Below are 20,496 nucleotides of genomic sequence, written 5' to 3' on the forward strand. Positions count from 1 at the left end.
AAATCCTTGGATAACCATACATCGTCTCATATGAGAACGGTGACAACTGGGGGTAATACTTGAGACACAAGAGGAGTGGTAGCAACGACGAGTGTCAATCATAATGTCACCGCATGTCAGGAGAACAATCCCACGCTCTGATGCAATTAAAGTCTAGGTCGTACCTTCCTTAAAGCCACGGAGACCCCTCGAGCCTTCATAGTTCTTCGTCGTGGTGCCGGATATGCACTGCAATTTCCCGCCCGATCAGTAGGGATCGCTACGCAAGGTTGTTGTGCTTCTTGCTACAGTGAGCAATGGCGTCCGAGAGAGGAAGACTGTTGTTGTTGTTGTTGCAGCGGAATAACATTTGAGGTGAGAAATTAGACATTTAGAGTCTAAACATGTGGTTTTTGTATTAAGATATGACGTATTTATAGTTTGGCATCGGTGATCAGCTCCACCTCTGTGGACGCTCGGTGCGCACAGTAGCCGGCACAGAGCAGCGCTATCTCGGCCTGTCCTGAGGACCAATCGCAGCCCTTGCCGACTTAGAAGGGTCTCCATAAGCTATGTAGAGCACTTTACGCAGAAGTATAAATTGGGCTTTAGGGTGCTAGGGTCCACACTTAGGACCCTATATGCCCCCACTATAGCATATACGATCTACGCTCTATATGCCCCCCATAGCACAACATTTTCCTGTCCAGTTGGTGTTATGTTGTTGTTGTGGTCAAGAGAGACACGAAGAGAACAAAGAAGTAACCTTAGAAACTTTGCTTGAGGTTATATGAGGACGTCTGCCAGTACTCACACACGTACAACTCTAAAGCGCTAAACAAAAACTAGAGCAGCAAACTCCTGGTGAGATATCGCAGGCTACTAAGATGGAATGTGAGATTGACTTCATTGAGCAGAAATGCAAAGCAGCTCTTTGTGGTGCCTGGTTCTACCCACCTTCATAACCAGGAAACAAAGAAGTGTCAAGCACAGTGATAGTTTGTCATCCAGGGCGTTACAGTAGTCATCATGTTTTCTGCTCTGCTTCACCTCTGACATGAAGCTGTGTCTTCCAGTGTCCTACAGAGGCCAGCTGTGCCATATGGCGCTGCGTTCTGAGCCAGGGAGTCAAGGAAGACAAAATTAATTCTGCGCACTTAAGGATTAAGTCTGCGGCCTCTGTCACACTAAAGCCAGTGATAAATGTGTCACTGTCTGAGACAGAGACAGACAGCTGTCTGTGCTGTCTACACAAATACAGTGTCGAAAATTTGAATTTCATGACTTAACTGAAGGACATATTGCTGATTATATGGATTATAAAGAGCTCCACCTAAAACTACTAATGAGGTTATAGTTTTCGTTGTGTCAAACTGATGGATGATCGCCATTGTTTTGTGATGTTGTTGAAAGAAAGTAGCCCCCGTGCATTAACATGCATAACACATAACAGACTCCATGTCTGCACGTTTTTGGTTACATGTCCTGGAGGAAATATGACAAAAGTCCTGCTCGTGTATACCCACGAGGTTACGTGACCCGCAGCACATCACCTGAACGACTTTATCCTCGGGCAGGACACACGATAAGAGCAGGGGTGTAAAAGAATGAAGGAGAAGACAGAACCAATCAACTGTTTGACTGCGGGCTCATAAATCACTCGTCTGACAACTTCCCTTGCTCAGTGACGATGTCACAGGCTCCCGTCTGTCTGCTGTCAGTCTTTTCAATGTGAATGACAACATATTCTGCTCATGTGAGTTTTGTACGTCTGAAACAGATTGTAATATCGGCTGTGTGATTGTTTCTATACAGTCTAATGGTACTTTAAAGGTAGGGTTGGAGATCCTTTCTAACTTCTTTGAATATGAAAAACATCGAATACGCTCAATAGGCATAAAGTGAAGCTACCTGTCCAGCAGTCACGACCGTTCAAAAGCAGCACAGATGTTCACTCTGGTCTTGGATTGCTCTTTCGTTTGCAACCAACACCTGTTGTTGGTACCGTTTCTGTCATAACGTTGCTGTCTTATTGGATTTAGCAAGCTAGCATAAGCTCTGGTGTTGTAGTGGTACGCGAATAGGGCCGAGGGGGGGTTAGATGGCAGTTTTATTGGTGCATTCCATTTTGAACAATTTGAACAATGTTAATTTCTTGGAACATTTGAAATACATCAATTGTGAAATCATCATCGTGGTTAGATAGATTATTTTGGCACAGATCCAGATTCCTGTGCTTCAGTTGAGACGATCGGAATATCGTACATTGTGCTGGCTTTAGAAATATATTTATTTCATTATGACGAATGCTGTAACAGTGTTTAGATAATGTGCTGTACAAGATTAGATGACATGTCATCACTGCGCGGAACGGTCAGTCATTTTACGATCAGTGTAATTGCCACAACTGAAGCTGTTCAGATTCATTCGAATGGGGAGGATATAAAAAGAAAATGTAATCACAATGTGTAATGATGCAAAATGGCTTATTTGGCACTGCTAGACGATGTGGCAAATGGAAGGCTTCAGAGGGAGTAGTGAGATCTGTTCTCTTTGTCTTTCCAATCACTCCAGATGAATGGAAATTAATTGCGGACATTTTCGGACCATTTATTGGCAACTATGGGCATTACCTGCACGCTGGAAAAAGCTGAGCTTGATTGATTGTGATTTATAAAGGGAAACAGGAATGGAGCTTGTGTGCGCATGGTTTTTATTAATCATATTTATGTAGGACGCCAGTGTTTCAGGTGAATCCTGTACACAGTTTTATAAACGAGGCCCCTGATGCCTGCGTTAAGCTACGCCAGCTTTTTACAATCCTGTCATGTCCAAAAGTCTTCCGATTTTGAACTTTTGGGATTGCAGTCGAGGCCAGCAGCTGTATGGGCCTGTAAAAAACATTACATAGCTCGAGTGAGTGCATCTTTTCCCACTTAGACAATGATTTGCAACTTGCGTCCTACGTCAGAGCCGGATCACAGAGGGATCTCTGTGGAAAAAGTGCAGATGGTACAGTGTTTGTTTTCCTCTGGCAGACGGAGTGGGACAGAAAAATACAAACAAATTCTGATAGCGTTAGCCCCCTGAAGCACGCCCACCAACCAATCAGCGTAATCCTACCCTGTGGACAGCTATAACCAAGTGCTATTGGTTTTTCATTGCATAGTGTAATTACTTCCCTCTCCCTGAAGACAACTATGGCCAAGACAGCTGTGGATGGGAGGAGGAAAACTGGATGGATGGATGGATGGATGGATGGATGGATGGATGGATGGATGGATGGATGGATGGATGGATGGATGGATGGATAGATAGATAGATAGATAGATAGATAGATAGATAGATAGATAGATAGATAGATAGATAGATAGATAGATAGATAGATAGATAGATAGATAGATAGATAGATAGATAGATAGATAGATAGATAGATAGATAGATAGATAGATAGATAGATAGATAGATGGCGAAGAGTCGGTCCAGGGACTGTGGGAGTTGGAGAGAAAGATTGAAGGTGGGGTCCATCTGAGGGAGTTTTCACGTGCACACAGGGGAGGACTCATTATTCACAGTCGATAAAGCCAAGCCACCTTCTGCACTCTCCGTGGACCATCCTTCCCCCCCTCATGTCCGCTGCATACATCTGTCCATAATCCAAGAAATGTGCAGGGTGCGGTGGGCCTGTTGATAGCCAAACTTTACAGTATGGCTCACGGACCCTTTTATGCACTCTCTTTGTTCCATTAACAGCCCTGAGTAAAAAAAATTGTTTTGAATAAAGCTAGTTTGCTTAAGGTGATGAATGTACAGGGATGCATTAATTTATAAAAGGGTAGCAGTCAGTCAGTTAGCCTTTATTATGACTGGGGGACATGTCACTTCCTCTCCAGTGCTGCTCTGGAGCATTGGAACTAAGGCCCACACACATACAAAAAAGCTTGAGTGGAGACCCACACAGAGTGTTTGTACAGAGCACTGTTCTTGTTCTGTGCTTAATTTCCTCAGGAAATGTAAATATACTGACAAATGGAAACACAGTTACGTGACAAAGACTCATCTAAAACCAAAGGCACTAGTGTAGGAGCAGGTGCTGATAAAGCTCAATCATCATTTTTTTATATATAATTACAGCATTTGAGGAGGAGTTATGCAAATTATGGCTCCGCTGCCTCATTGAGTCATATTTTAGACTAAAACAATCCTGAACAGACAACTGGAGTTCAATATTTTCTCTATAAATCTTTACTCCACAGTTGTAATTCACACGTACTCAGCCACTTTTTTGTGGGTGTGAGTAGGAAAAAAAAAACCTCTATATTTGGTTTATATGGTCCTTAACCAATGGGGGGGGGGGGCAGTGCTGGCAAACAATAAATCAAAATATGTGGCTTGGGAAGCGTAGTGAGAAGACGTCAGTGGCGGTCGTTAATCTGTCGCATCAAATTCACACATGCAAAAGAATGTGGCCACATGCATTTCCAAATCACCTCCGAATGTCTTTTTTTGTGATTGGATCTCAAGATGCATTCAGGAGGCCGTGGGTGCATTCAGAACTGTACTTACTGCTCTGCTCGTGTGATCAAATCAGTCATGATGGATGTTAATATGGGGTCAGGGGTCAAAGGTCATCATAACTAATTATTTGTACGGTCCCAGTGCCGTAATGAGATCGTGGAGGTTCCCAGTGAAGAATGTCACGTTCACTCAAGGCAGAGACGAGGCAGACTGAGGACGAAGAAGGTTCACGGGTTCAACGCGAAACCTGCACACAGCTGGCTGATGTAACTGTAGCTGATGTGACTGGAGGCCTGGACTCAACCACTGTGAGGATTTCAGTGCTGCTGGGGGGGGGGGATCCAGATAGTAAAGATAAGCGCACAGCCTCCTCACATCACATAAAACACATAGAGGACAGCTCTTTTCATTCGGAAGGCAGGGCTGCAGATAAGCAACCCTCTTTTCATCATCCATTTCTGCAAACTCTGAGAGGCGCGAATGATGGAGAGACAACGGATGAATAGGGGAGATATAAGGGGATGATCGGGAAAAGAAAACACATATAAATTTTCCCAGGTCTGTCATCTCAATAGTCATGGATGAGCGCATACCAGGTGGTGAGCAGTGCGAGTGAAAACAGGGGGAAGACAGATATTTAAGGGGCTTTGTAATGCACAACACATGCAAGAAGGAGGTCACGGGCTGAAGCGAACTTTACGGGGACATCATTCCATCATTTTTGGTGCGAGTGTGAAAAAATGCAGCTTTTTCCAACATCCCCAACATTTTGATCCCGTGGCCTCAAGTGGCTCACATCCCAAAATTCTCCTCGTGTAAACACTTCCATATGTGTGTAAAGCATGTTAAGGAGTGGACCTCATAAGCAACCACAACTCTCTAAAGTGTAGACATCCAACAAAACATCTGTGAGGATTCATAATCCAAGTCTTCATTATGCATGCAGCACTGTGCACATGGGGATGGATAGTTTGTAAATGAGGAGAGAGAGAAAAGGAAGAGGGGCGCACTAAAGGGGAGAATGTTGGAGTGAAATGTGTCTTGTCGACAAAAGTGAAAAAAAATCTGAGGTTTTGGCCGCGGACCAGAGTTCAGGGTGGGGACGTTTATTGTGATATTCTGCTTTTGGTGCTCAAGCTCTTTCTCCTCACTCCAGAGTGTGGAGTGGACAGAGAGTTCAGGCCCTGGAGGTTAAAAGGCTGCAGAGGTTAGGGAACTGAGTGTGGAGAATTGAATGTGATGTGATAGTCACAACAGCTAGCTACGCTAATGCTAATCGAAAATGAAAACATTTGCGTTGTGCTTAATGAGGTCGCGCAGTGTTTGTATTATGTTAGCCCTACGCTAATGCTAATCGTAGCCTCGCTAGCATGCCTTTGGAAACAGATTCGCCAAGTTTGCTGCAAAGTAGTAGCATGCTAATGATAAATCACCAAAAATTACAATTATCTTGCGCTCTCTTCCACCAAAAACTGAGGCTAATATGTAGTCTTACTTAGCTTTTTTATTATTATTGTTACACTCTCAGAAATAAGGGTTCCAAAAGGGTCCTTCTACAAGGGCTGAGGTTCTACCTGGAACCATTAGCTTCTGAAAAACCTAACCCCAAAGAAAGGGTTTTTCAAGGGTTCTTGGTAACACTAATGGTTGCAGTAAGAACCATTTTGATCCAGAGAACCCTTTATAACCCCTTTCCTGAATAAAGGGTTTTAAAAGGGTTCTCGATAGAACTTTCCAAAAGGGTTCAAAAAGTGTTCTTCTACAGGGGCTGGAACCATTTGTTTTTCAAGGGTTCTTGGTAACACTGGTGGTTCCAGTAAGAACCATTTTGATCCAGAGAACCCTTTGGAACCCCTGTTTTTGAGGGTTCTTGGTAACAATAAGGGTTTTATAAACCTTTATAAAAGGTTCTACCTGGAACCATAAAGGGCACTCCTATGAGGACAAGCCGAAGAAACTTATATGGTTCTACTTGGCACTTTTATTTATAAGAGTGTATATTATTTGTTGAAATTGCCTTCACATCCCAAGTTATCTGCAAAAAGCAAGGAAAGAAAAGACGTCTGTTGCCTGCGCTACGCTAACAATCATTTCATTCGGACCATGTGGAACGATTAGCTGGCATACCAGTCTGTCACAACATCTCGCTTACTCATGCACACCCTGTCTGTGTGCTCTCGCAATACATGACCACTCTCCACAACTAACTCGCCGGAGAGGCACACATTATTGCTAAAGCAGGGAGAACAATCAGAGAGAAAGTGAAAGAAAAAGAAACTCCTCCACACACAACCACTTCCAGTATTTTGGGGGTTTTTTGGAGGTTGACAGGAGGGAGTGGGATGTACACGCTGATTTTTGTCAAAGTGTATTTTGCAATTAATAGCCCTGATAGCTTACAGACCACAGAGTCAGTGTGATTAATGAAAGTAAAGATTTAGTGAAGTAGTAGTTTATTCGTGGTGCACACATTTTGTTATTTGCTGATCAAAGACAGGGAAGATTAGACGACTTTGGAGACTTGGGTGTTTTCTCTTTCTCTTTCTTTTCAGGCCCATTTGAAACCACAAGAATGCATATACGCTGTTTTTGTAGCATGCCAAGAATGGCTTTAACTGCAATCTAAATGTATTAAAACAGCATGTAGTCCACGCCTTGTGTACACTTCAGCCTCTACAACCCAAATTTTTTTTTTTTTTTTTGAGTAAGCAATCATTAGAGGATGTGCCACTGGAAGCACTTCTCACAATAAGTGGCTCCAGCATTGAGCCTCGTGTTTGACTGGTGTGAATACGATTACACTTCACTTGTTTATCATTTATTAAACTTGTCAATGAAGAGCTCATGAATCACAGGGCAGGCTGAAAGAGGGCGCCCATCGAGGAAAGAGGCGGAAAATCAGAATGCCAAAATGGTTTTACATGATAAATGGCTTGGTTTTTGTGTGTGTGTGTGTGTGTGTGTACTTCAGGACCAGTAGTTCTCAAGGAGACCACAACATTGTGCTGATGAAATCTAATTTCTGAGGAACTGGTTAAGTTTAAGGCTAAGGAATGAACTGGTTATGGTTAAGATGAGGGATAACACTTTGGTTATGGCTGTCCAAAGAGGAAAATGGCTGCACAAACCTGTGTGTATGTGTTTTGGTTCTCACAAAGTCACATTAAGGGGACATATTTTTCATTAAGACAAGGACATGGTGATGTTATGTTGATGTCAGTGTGAGTTATCGTGGTTCTGGCTTGTACAGTATAGAGGAGTGCTTCTCTCTCTGAGAGGATGATTTGATATGCATCTCAATACTTGGGTTTTGATACCTTTTACTACTAAAAAATTTAGCTCAATTCAATGATAGATGAATAGATTTGATGCAGTTGAGGCACTTATTTTCAATTACAGATTAGAAGAAGTCAGATCTATAAAAAGTATCACTATATACTGACCTTCAATAGATATTGCATTCATTTTATGACACAGGGAGATGATAATTTCAGATCTACCTACTCGACATTGTGTTCATTACTTATACTGACACAGAAATCTGAGGCCTTTATGTATGAACAAACATTTTTGACATTGTAGAAAGCAGTGAAGTCTTCGCTCTTCTTCACCAAAAATTGGGTGTAATATAGTAACTTTCTTCTTCTCCAATTTCTTTGCATTTTTTTAATTGACTTATGATAACAATAATGACAATCAATATTTTTTTTACAGTATTACAGATACAGGCCTCTACCAAACGGTTGAGACGTCTATTCATAATAAACACACACACAAGTGACATTAAGTGTTAGTGAGTTAATCTTGATGCATTTTTCAATGAGATATAGTGACTTAAAGGTGTAAGAAAGTGGCCAAAAACGGTTACTACATTCAATACTGAGATCTTATAGGTTTCGTTTTCTGACACAACTGGCAACCCGTGGTTGCTCGGCAGCTGAGACTCTATTGACTGCAATGATTGGTAGGCGGTGGTTGCTGGCGCTACATGCCAAAACATGATTTCAAAACATAAACATGATTTGCAGTCTGCAAAATGTTTTTTTTGATGCAAATATTTTGTCTGCACTGTTGTTGTTGGTGAGTTCAGTTTGTTATATGAACATTATTCCTGAGTCTCTGTGACATATTAGGAGGATTTTATGGCCAGTTGCTTTAGATTTATTACATAATGCACCTTTAAAGTGTGGTCGACCAAATGGTTGAGTAGTACCTTAAAGGGTTAACGTTAGCAGAGACAAAAGTGTAAGTCCACTAATGTGTAATGTGTTCCGTGCCAGTGGGAAGAAATAAATAATAAATAAACGCCCGGGCTCTTCCAGATCAAGCCCAGTGTCGGTGTAAGGGTGTTAGCCCAAAGTAGATACATCTTTGTGCCTGGGGGGAAATAACCTCCCCTGGTGCTTCCCGACCACAGCCTGGGAGCGAAAAACAGGAAAGATTAACCGCCGCGATAGTTGCTATCAGCATGTTTGAAAACACTGTGAGGAAGGAAGAGCATAGCAGTTTCCTTAAAGCGACAGGGCATCAATCAGTTCATATAGAGACAGTATATACAATAAATCAATATGCACAATATATCTTCTACTCGAATGCTGAGTTGCATCATTTATTTTTGCTACGCCACAAGGTTTGTATTAAGACATGTCTTCAGGAAATGAATACAAGTCTATGTAACGTTCCCAAAGATGATTAAAAAAGTAGTCATGTCTGTTTTATTTTATAAACTATGAGAGCCCCTGGCTGCCATCACTCCTCTTCCAAATTATATCTGCCTCCATGAAATCTCATAACTTTGAGGGGAACATGGAGACTCCAGCCTTGTTGGTGAATGCTAACCGTAAAATTTTAGAATACTCTGGGGGTAACACTTGGAGTACTGACACTAAAATTTTACACGTCGTGTGCATAACTGGAAAACGGGACACGTTTAATAAATAATTGGGATAAGTACCTTTAAAAATCATGAAATAAATGTTGAAAAATGTGAGCTTAAACATGGGTTGCTTGCTTTGTAAAGGACAGTTAAAAACGACCAGCTGTTCTAATGCCGAATAAAAACATCTGGAGCGCGATGATTGGTGTCAAAGGTGCTTGAGCTCATCTAACAGTGGGTAGTGTGGTTTTACATCTCACAGAAACAAAGGAAGGTAGAACATTTCCACTGAGCGTAATGAAATCAGACATGCAGTAGGGCTGCGGGGGGGCGGGAGGAGGAGGAAGTGAGTGGCAGGGAAATGCAAAAAGAAAGGTCGGATTTCATGTCGTCATCCATCATTTTTACAGTTAGGGTTGCAGACTTTGGGTTTTAGCAGTGGAGAGTGGGAGGTAACGGGGCGGGAGAGGTGCCAGGGGAGAGAGTGAGTGTGTGAGCGTGGAGAGGGGGGAGTGTGCACATTTAAGATAAACTGGTCTGATGAAAAAGGAGCCCTCGGCCTTGCAGTGGTCATCATCCATCTGGTGATGTCACCTGTGTGTGTGTGTGTGTGTGTGTGTGTGTGTGTGTGTGTGTGTGTGTGTGTGTGTGTGTGTGTGTGTGTGTGTGTGTGTGTGTGTGTGTGTGTGTGGAAGCTCAGTCTATGAAGTGACCCTGCAGTAACGCCTGTAGGCAGCGAGGAGGGTGGATATGGGTTGTCAGGTGGAAGGATGATGCTTCGAGGCGCTAATTTGTGTATGTACACGCTCTCACACGCACGATAATGGCTTTCTTCATATTGCGTAGCACTTTGTCAAAGACCGACCCCACCTGCTCGGTGTTCAGTGGTAACCTGGAGCCTCTCCAAACATGAGGGACAGGAGGAGGAGGGGGAGGAGGAGGAGGAGGAGAGGAAAATAGGAAAAAGAGTGGGCCAGAGAGCCAGAGGTATCATTACCTTTCCATTTCACTTGATGAAACCCATTTGGCTGGATTAGTTTCACACTCTCAATAGGACCCTGAGGTGAAGGGAGCCCAGAACAGGATTAGTGAGCTGCAGTGGGCCGCGAAACAGCCCGGTGACGAAGAAGGAAGAAGATTGCTCGGTGCACTGGCTCCGCCTCCCCCCCCCCCCCGCAACAAAGGGAGACGCTGCTTATTTCTGCAGCGTAATGGAGGCAGGGCTTCATGCCTGGCAGGCAACAGACATGAGCATGTGTGTCTGTGTGTTGTCAACGAGAAGAGAAAGTGTATGTGCACAGAGAGAGACGGCCAAGTTGCCATTCTGAATGAGAATGAAGGATGATGATTGGACTTGCCAAATTGTAGAGGATATTAAATCGAGGAAGCAAAACCACTTGATAATGAGTTTCTCTTGCATGCGCTCTCTCTCTCTCTGTGTCTCTGTATGTGTGTTCACACCTGTGGGCTCTGTCATATTTGCTCCTAATTATCTGCAGCATAAATCAACAGTGGGTGCATCGCCATGGCAACCAGCGGTAGGCAGGGTGATGATGATGGTGATGGTAGTTGGAGGGCGCAGAGCTATTTCATTAACCTTTAAAGGACTTGGTATTTATTTTCGTATCAGCGCTATGAATATAGATTTGTTTCTTTGTAAAGCCAGGTAATAAAACATCTGAGGACCCAGTTAAGGTCTATCTATCTATCTATCTATCTATCTATCTATCTATCTATCTATCTATCTATCTATCTATCTATCTATCTATCTATCTATCTATCTATCTATCTATCTATCTATCTACCTATCTATCTGGTTGCATAGTCAGTCTCTCACTTTCGTCCGCACACAGCGACTACCTCATTAACTACTGGAGGTTTTGCCAAAGAATTTGGAGCAGACACTGTGTGCAGGATGAATACTAATGACTTTGGTGCTTCTCTGGCTTGTTTTTTTTTTTCTCCCAAAAAAATTGATGTGTCCAGTGCTTTGGTTTAACTCCCTCTTTATAATTAAATCATTTATCGTAACAAAAGAAGAAATGCAGTGTTAAGCAAACAGGGAGCGCAATGCAGGAAATCCCTGTAAGAGTATAAGTCCAGGCAAGACAATGAATAACAATATAAACTTTATTTATTTTCCAGTCTGTAAAGCTGTAAAAGGTAGAGTCTGGGGGGTTGCAGTTGCAGTAAAAGCAGCAGTGTGAGGCAGCATTGGTGTAGCAGGATATGAGTTGAATGATGATTCCTGTGTGCTGCATAAACTAATGCAATGCTTCACTGCATTCAAACTTTCAATTCAAGAACAACGTAAAAAAAAAAAAAAAAAAAAAAAGTACATGACCTTTAATATAGCTAATTTCTCCTTTTCAACACTGGATGGCTCATGTATAGGAATACTCACCTACAAATAGCTAGGCATATAGGCTCGATGAGAAGTTGGCTTTTAATGTACATATTTATATTGAATAAGTTGTGTTTCTGCTGTCATTTTAAAGGAAATGCTTTCCCCTAGAGGCAAGAAAGAGAATTGTACAGTGTTCATTCTTATCCGATGTGATTTACACGAATGTAGCTTCAGCTCATCTTCAAAAAGTGGACTCTGTGGACTGTATTCACCACTGTCTTTTATATGAATCTGTAGGTTGGTTTTCTCTTAATCAGAGGAGTAAAATTCATATGCTGATTTTTACTATCAAGGCCTTGTTAGGTAAACTTTACATAACCTCTTTGAGGGGTTCAGATTAGGGATCTTGTTGGTATGGCCTTGTGTACTTCTGCACTTTATTATATCTCTCTTATTGTACTCTCTTTTAATTACTTTCTTCTAACTTTTATACGTTTTATATCTGAAATTGTCTTGTCTCTGTAACTATTTGTACTATCTCTGCTACTATCCTGACCAGGACTCACTGGAAGAAGAGATCTTATATCCCACTTCCTGGTTATTGACACTACACTTTTAGAAATAAAAGTGCTAAGTAGAACCATACAAGGTTCTTCAGCTTGTCCTCATAGGAGAACACTTTTTGGATCCAAGTAGAACCTTTTTTATAAAGGTTGCACCAAGAACCCTTTTAAAACCCTTTATTCAGGAAAGAGGTTTTAAAGGGTTCTCTGGATCAAAATGATTCTCACTGGAACCATTAGTGTTACTAAGAACTCTTGAAAAGCCCTTTCTTCAGGAAGCAAATTCCAGGTAGAACCTCAGCCCTTGCAGAAGGACCCTTTTGGAACCCTTATTTCTAAGAGTGCAGTAACTAAGCCAGTGTAGTGGTGAACACTGGTTTAAGTTGAGTTACTCTGATAAGTAGGTCAATATTCAGTCTAAAGAAGTAACTAAAGAACATCTGACATTTTATACAAAGGAGTTAAATTGGTCAATTTGCTGAAATTAGATTCCTGGCACACCAGAGAAACCTGGATACTCTTCCAGTTGCTGTTTTTGGTACAGCGCTCGCAGCTATAGGTAAATCTTTATATTGGAAATTCTTCAGACGGAACATCTGCTCAGTGGTGGATGGAGGCCAATGAATGGAGAAATCGCAGCATCCTGTAGTGTAAAGAAAGGAAGATAGAACAAGCAAGTCGGTGTTGTATCATTTAAAATGGAATGGGAGCCACAACATACTGTGTCTGCATAACTCTCTTGTGGATGTGTGAGATTGTCCTGTCAACGAACACCATCATCAGAAGCAGACAAAGAGCCAGCATTGGCAGTATTTGCCTCAGGGGCAACAAGGGCAACAGAGAAGGCTGTCTTTGTGTGCTGGGGTCGTGGACATTTAGGCTGTGACTGGCTGCATAAAAAGGGCATTCTCCAGATGCCTCAGCTGTAAGTGAAACCTCCGTGACCACTGGCAATTCAATTGTACCACATGATTTCTTGGTGACTAATCCACAAACGGGCACTCAGTGAAAACAGCTTGGCATCCAGGCCTAATGAGCCAGAGGTAGCGAGGGAGGGGTGAGATGTGCTGAGCGGACAGCGAGGGGGGCAGGGGGCGATGATCCGAAAAGAGTATGAACTCAAAAAGAAAAGTTGACAAGAAACTTGGTGATTCAGATCACTGTGGCCGGGGGAAATTGTCAAACTAGTCAAAGAAAATCTGTAGGGGGTTGAGATATGCTCACTCACTAAGTATGAGACCCGATAACGTGCTTTAGCCACAGCCATGTGCAGAGCTGTGGAGCTCAGACTGTGAGGGTTATGGGATCTGGATTGTTTCAAGCGATGTGAAGAAAGCCCTTTTCTGGGGGCGGCCAAGAGATGACACCTCCCTCCTTTCATGGTTCCTCTCCGCACACATTCACAGCCTGATGAGGACTCTCATTCATACACTTTGGGACAGGAAACGAGGTTTGAGGAATCCCATGGAAATGGTCAACGTTGATGGGTTTTTTGGGGATTTTTTTTTTTTCGTGCACATCCCCACTTCAAAGTGCATTGAAAGACCGCAGTTTTGTTCCCTGTGAAAGAAGACAGAGATCTTTGAAGGCAGCAAGGAGTCCTGGCACTGACTGAACTCATACAGACGTTGTCGGCAACATTATTAGAAGGGTTCCCAGTGACAGTTTCCAAGTAATTACTACTGTATGGAAGAATAAGGGGTGGTGGGTGGTGCTAATTTGTACCCACTGTTACACAAAAATGTGCGACTCCAAAGGGACCAGTGGTGAGGAAAGAAAGGAACAGTTTCCATAGTAACCATTTTCAGTCTTTGCTTGCTCTCAGTTGATTTGCTCCCTTTTTTCTCTCTCTCTTGGATAAAATCAACTTTAGTAAATAAACAGAGCAAAGGTGGGAATTTAACTGCTTTCATTAATATTTAAAGAGAGGAGGCAAAGAGGGAGGTGAGGCGTTTTGCTCTGCTTACAGGATTTGCACAATTACTCACACATGAGTATGAAAGAAAACATCAACAGAAACAAACAAAGAGAGTTACAAATCCAGACACAGCTGCAAACAAAAGCTTTCAGTGGCAGTAGAAAACACGACTCAAAGTAGACATGCAGCAGCAACAATTCCTGCCCTATATTTCATATTTAATCTGCAGTGCAGGAGGATTTCTTGGCCCAGTGCACTGTGTAATCTTGTCGGAGGGCAGATGGCACTCTTACACAGTCAAGCAGATCCTCTGGATTGGGGCGATGAGGAGGAAGGAGAGAGCTCTCCAGGGGCAGAGGCCAGGATCAGCAAAGTTTGGCTGACCAGTGACAGCAGACAAGCCCTTCACCTTTTTTTTTTTTTTTTTGTCAGGCTAAGCTCAGACCTAGAAATGACTTTCCACAGGGGGGGGGGGTTGACATCGGACACAATCGCAGGCCAGGATTAGGATTATCCATGATTCTGTGTTCCCTTTTTTACTTCTTACATAAAAAAAACACATACACCTCTTAGATCCTCTATCTCTTCTACACGTTGAGATTGTTGTTTTGTGTGCTTGCCTGTGCAATATGTATGTATATATATACATACATATATATATATATATACACATATATATATATATATATATATGTGTATATATATATGCAAATATATATAATATAAAGGAAAGGAATATTTTTTGGGAAAGATTTTGGTAACACTTTAGATTAAGAAACACATATTCACCATTAAGTAGGTGCTTACTAACATATAAGTAGCATACTAGTCCTTTATTAGTAATCATTAAGCACATATTAACACCTTATTCTACCTCTATTACGACATGTATTAAAGGTGCCATACGTAAGAATGTTGCCAAAAACGATTACTACATTCAAATTCAAAATACAGAAGTCTTTTAGGTTTAGATTTCTGACTTAACTGGCAACCCGTGGTTGCTCGGCAGCTGAGACTCTACTGACTGCAACGATTGGTGGACGGCGGTAGGTGGCGCCACATGCCAAAATATGATTTCAAAACATAAACATGATTTGCAGTCTGCAAAATATTTGTTTTAATGCAAATATTTTGTCTGTACTGTTGTTGTTGGTGAGTTCAGTTTGTTATATGAACATTATTCCTGAGTCTTTGTGACATATAAGGAGGATTTTATGGCCAGTTGCTTTAGATTTATGACATAATGCACCTTTAAGTTTTTTCCGACATAAGGTGTTAATACGTGCTTAATATTTGCTAATAAAGGGCTAGTATGCTACTTCATGAATTGGCTGATTTACATAATTATACACATTTCTGCTGTCAGATACTTGGTAATTGCTACTTAGTGCACAACACTACAGTGCAGACTGGAGCGTTGTTCAGTAGATGTTTATTTAAGTGAAACAATTTTGTCATTATCTAAGTGAAAAAAGAAAAATATAGAGCCAAAAATTGGCTCTATAAACAATTTATGGGCCACTGTGAATGCTGGAGGTGACATGATGAGTCCGACACAAGAGCCTGCGTCTCTTCTCACTGGAGCATCCTCATGGATGCTATCATTTACAAGGCAGATTTATGTAACGGTCTAAACTAAAGTCGTCTTTTATCGACCACAATAATGGAGACTTCCGTGGAGTTTTGGCAGCCTCGTTTGCCGCGCCTGCACACAGTCAAACTCGTCATCTTCTCCACCGTTAAAACAATCTCACCTTGAGTTGCCAGACATCAGATGAAAGGCGGGAGTGTGTGGTCCCTCTGATTACACCGGGGAGGGACAGCGAGAAAAGAGAGATGAATGGGGTCTGCTAGTGTCCAAGAGCAGAGACGACTTGAGAATAAATGAAATGAAAGAATGAATGGGACAGTAATGAAAAGGAGAGGAGGTGGAGAGGGGGGAGAGAGAGAGAGGACGGAAGGGACAGGAACATTCAGAGCGATTAAAAGAATTGGAGACGAGAATAAAATGACAGAAGCTGAGGCCCATCTGTGCAACAGTGTGTTGGACACAGGTGGGTTTTTGAAGAGAGAGATTTAAAAATCTGTTAAGTAACCTTTTAAATACAAACAACAAACAGTCTCCTTTCACTAGAACCGCTGCCAAATAATTTCGCACAACTCTCTCTGTGTTTCTCGGTAAACAGGAGTGTTTGGATCTCTTGTTGCCGTGGCGACTTTCACGCACTGTGCACAGGAAGTGACTCATTTGATGTCGAGGCAGATGGAGGCCACAGGAATATCGCACTACTAAAGCGAGACGGCTGCAAGTGTGAAAACCATGAAAACATTTCAGAAACGAAATAACCTGGTAAAACATTAGTTTGAGGTCAGCAAATAGCAGTTCACTGGTTGCACGAGCCTGAACTGTAAAGGTCAATCGTTGTGTTCGGATTTATCGGCCTCAACTCATTTTTGATCTTTTCAGATCAGTCACCGTCTACACCCTTCGTATCAAACCATTTTGGTGTCCATTTCAGAGTGATTTTTTTTTTTTTTTTTTTTTTTGCCATTGTACCTTTAATCTAATGATAAGCTCCTGCTCCTTCAGCTTGAAGTCATTTGCAAAACAGCTGAATCTAAGAGAGCTGATATCACCAGATGTGTTTTTTTTTTTTATTTAGAATAAGTCTGAATAAGTGAGTCACGCAGATCTGGCGGTAGATGTTTTAACTAACTCACGCGGCTGAGTGCTGATGGATTTTATGATGCCTTACTTTATTCATCCTTTAGAGCAGGGCTATTCAACTAACATTTCCAGAGGGCCAGCTTTTCGAAAGGCTGTCCAGCCAGTGGGCCGGTCAACCCCTGTACCACTATTTTGTGTTGCATGTACAGTCAACGGATACAAATAGATGCAAAATGTTAAAAATTATTTTGCACTTATTTATTGAAATGGCTGCTAGTTTTGTGCAAAAAAGGTAAAAGTAACAAAACCGCCAACATTTGGGTATAACAGTCACAAAAAATTGAGGTAACAATATAACAACAATAAGATGCAATTGCCACAAAAGGCTATTTTTGCAGAAATTTAAGAACAGAACCAATGATATTCAGGTACAACTGCTACAGTTGGCTCATAGTGCACAACATTCTGGTACATACATAGACTGCCTACAATTACAGCTGTACTAGTAATTGCCAAAAAGCGATGCAAAGTGTCGCAAAATGCCAGAAATAGGCAAAGCTATGTTTTTATTGGCTTTTTAATAATACATTCATTATTTATGGGTTATGGGCCGCGGGCCGGTCCAAATTGCTTGAAGGGCCGGTTCTTGCCCCCGGGCCTTAAGTTGAACAGCATTGCTTTAGAGGAATATGTTATGAATGTTATGACATCTTGCGTTCCAATTTGTTTTACATGTTTTTCTTAGTATATGAGGCTTTCCCAGATAAATGTTTTATTATGCTGTGCATTCAGAGATGCTTCCCTGCATACCTTTGTTTGTAACAAGTGGTTATTTGGGTTATTATCACCAGCTACTGTTGCTTGTCTATCTTTTTTTTTTTTTTGAACCAGTCTGGTCACTCACTCTGACTTCTGGCATCAACAAAGAACTGCAGCTCACTGGATATTTTTCCTCTGTGAATGACTGTGTGTGAAAATCCCTGTAGCTCAGCACTTTCTGAAATATTCAGAGCAGTCCGTCTGGCACCAACAGCCATGCCACTTTTAAATTCACTGAAATCATTTTTTTTTTCCTCACCCATTCTGATGCTCAGTTTGAACTTTAGCAGGGTCATCTTGACCATCTCTACGTGGTTGCCATGTCGCTAAAATATTTGTGTTAAAACTAGACAGGTGTATCTAGCAAAACGCCTATCTGTTGCTTTATTGAAAGAGTAAAAAATGCGTGTATAGACAGAAGAAGTCTTGACCTGAGCAGGACCTTTCAGAGATTGGAAATCCACACACACACACAAAAGTCTGGCTTATGCGTTTTTTTGAACTCCAAACCATATCCCTTTGCAGATCCTGTTCACACAAAGTGCAGACTGAAATATGGACATGACACAATGTGCCGTGCGAACGCTTCACCGGACAACTCACTTTCCCATATGATGGCGGAGAGAGAAAAGACAGAGACTGATGTACAGAATAGTGAGGGGTTGTTCGACCAAACATTTGCTTTGGCAGGCCCGGAGTAGAGGGGCGGTCTTCTACTAGTCCCCTGACACACATCCAGAGGAGCCCCTCTGTCTTAACCATAAATCTGAATGGAGTGGGAGTTATCATGCTTTCTCCCCCCCCCCCCGCTATCCCCTCCCCGACTAAACCCCGCATTCCTCCCAGACACCGCTTCATACAAACAAAATGGCCAGTTCCCACCATCGACATTGGGAAAAGGCGATGGGTTTGTCATGGAAAAATCCTGAGGCATCTCAAGAGTCCTTTTTTTTCTTTTCCTTTTTTCTTCTTCTTCTTCTTTCCCCCCACATAGATCCACATTTCGCCTGGTGGCTGCATTTTCTCTCTTTGCGGCAACTGCTGGACACACAGTTCACACACAAGACGTCAGTTCCGATCAGCGAGTACACGCATATAATCTCATGACACCGGTGTAACGTTGAAGTTGAGTGAAATGCACAGGCTGCGTGAAAGGGCAACACAGATGCAGGGATGCACACACACACACACACACACACACACACACACACACACAAACAGAAAGGGTGTGAATTTGGAGGCCAGTCATTATTGAAAACCCTGGTAACACATTCCATAAGAGGCTGCCTCCTCCCTCAAAGGGAGTCTTTTGTGCTTGTTGAAAGGCAGAGGGGTTACAGGGTTTCTCCCTTTAGGGTGCCGAGAATAATACTCGCTCTTAATACAATGACCTCATCCTGACTCTCTCTCTCTCTTTCTCTTTCTCTGTCTATATGCATTTGTGTGTGTGTGTGTTTGAGAGTCGAAGTGTATATGCGTGACTCACTTTTGCGCTGCTGCTGATAGTGCATACAGTCTGTCTGAAAAGAAAGTAAGATGGAGAAAGCGTCCGTTCAAGGATGGATTACAAGCGGAAGGGGGAGCGCGGGGGTTGTGGCGGTGGGGGTTTTAGCAGAGATCCTCAGGAGGGACATATTTCTCTCCACAGCCTGATCGGCGTCCTCCCTCCTCATTGTCTGTGAAATGATCTGTACATGACACTGGTGAAAGCTGGTGGAAATGTAAAGCACACACACACACACACACACATATGTAGTGCCAGGCTGAGGGAGCGGTGGGCTTTCGACAGGAAATTCCTTTACAGCCTTACTGCTGACTCAGGCCTCCGAGTGGGAACGGAGTAAGAATGAATGTAACGTATATGGTGTCTGTGTTTTTTCGAGGGGTCCGGTTTAAGGGCAGCATATGCGTAAGCCATTAGCATGAAAGGGTGAGAGGGTGCTGTGGGTTTTTTATTTGTTTAATTCAAGATATGCACACAGTTCAGTGCGGTAAAGTCGCATGAGATCATTTTGCGTTTGATCGAAAAAAGTGCAACGTATCATTACAGCGAGAGGAACGCGGCCTTTGTGTTTAGAGATGAAGCTTTGTAGGTTTTCTTCTTCTTTGGTCCGATGCTATGTTAGTCCTGACGTTGTATACGGCTGCAACTAACAATTATTTTATGGATTGATATATCTCTCTGTTATTTTCATGATTGACTGGTTAGTCGTTCCGCCTAATATTTCCCCATGATGATGATATCCTCATGTTTTGTTTTGTCAGAATGCAGTTTACTCTCATAGAGGAGGATCCTTTCTATACAACTGCTTCTGCTCATTGTTTTCAAATGATTGTACCTTAATTGCACAGAGAAGTGCTGATCCTGACTCTTTCCGTTCACAAGATCATTTGTTGCTTTCTGTTCCATGTGCTCGTACTGAATTGGGCTAAAAAAGGGCTTTTGTCCATTCTGCACCTTTTGCATGGAATATGTTGCAGGAAGGGGCCACACAGTTGGTGTAAACTCTTAGAAATAAGGGTTCCAAAAGGGCTCCTTCTACAAGGGCTGAAGTTCTACCTGGAACCATTTGCTTCTGAAAAACCCTTTCATGAGGAAAAACTTTTTCAAGGGTTCTTGGTAACACTAATGGTTCCAGTAAGAACCCTTTAAAACCCCTTTCCTGAATAAAGGGTTTCTCCTATGAGGACAAGACAAAGAACCTTATATGGTTCTACTTAGCACTTTTATATCTAAGACTGTAGTGGTTAGCACTCCCTTAGTCTAAAAACATGCAATATGGGGATTAGTAGGTAAACTGGACACTC

Source organism: Microchirus variegatus (assembly GCF_963457635.1).
Source record: "Microchirus variegatus genome assembly, chromosome: 21".
Classification (NCBI taxonomy): domain Eukaryota; kingdom Metazoa; phylum Chordata; class Actinopteri; order Pleuronectiformes; family Soleidae; genus Microchirus; species Microchirus variegatus.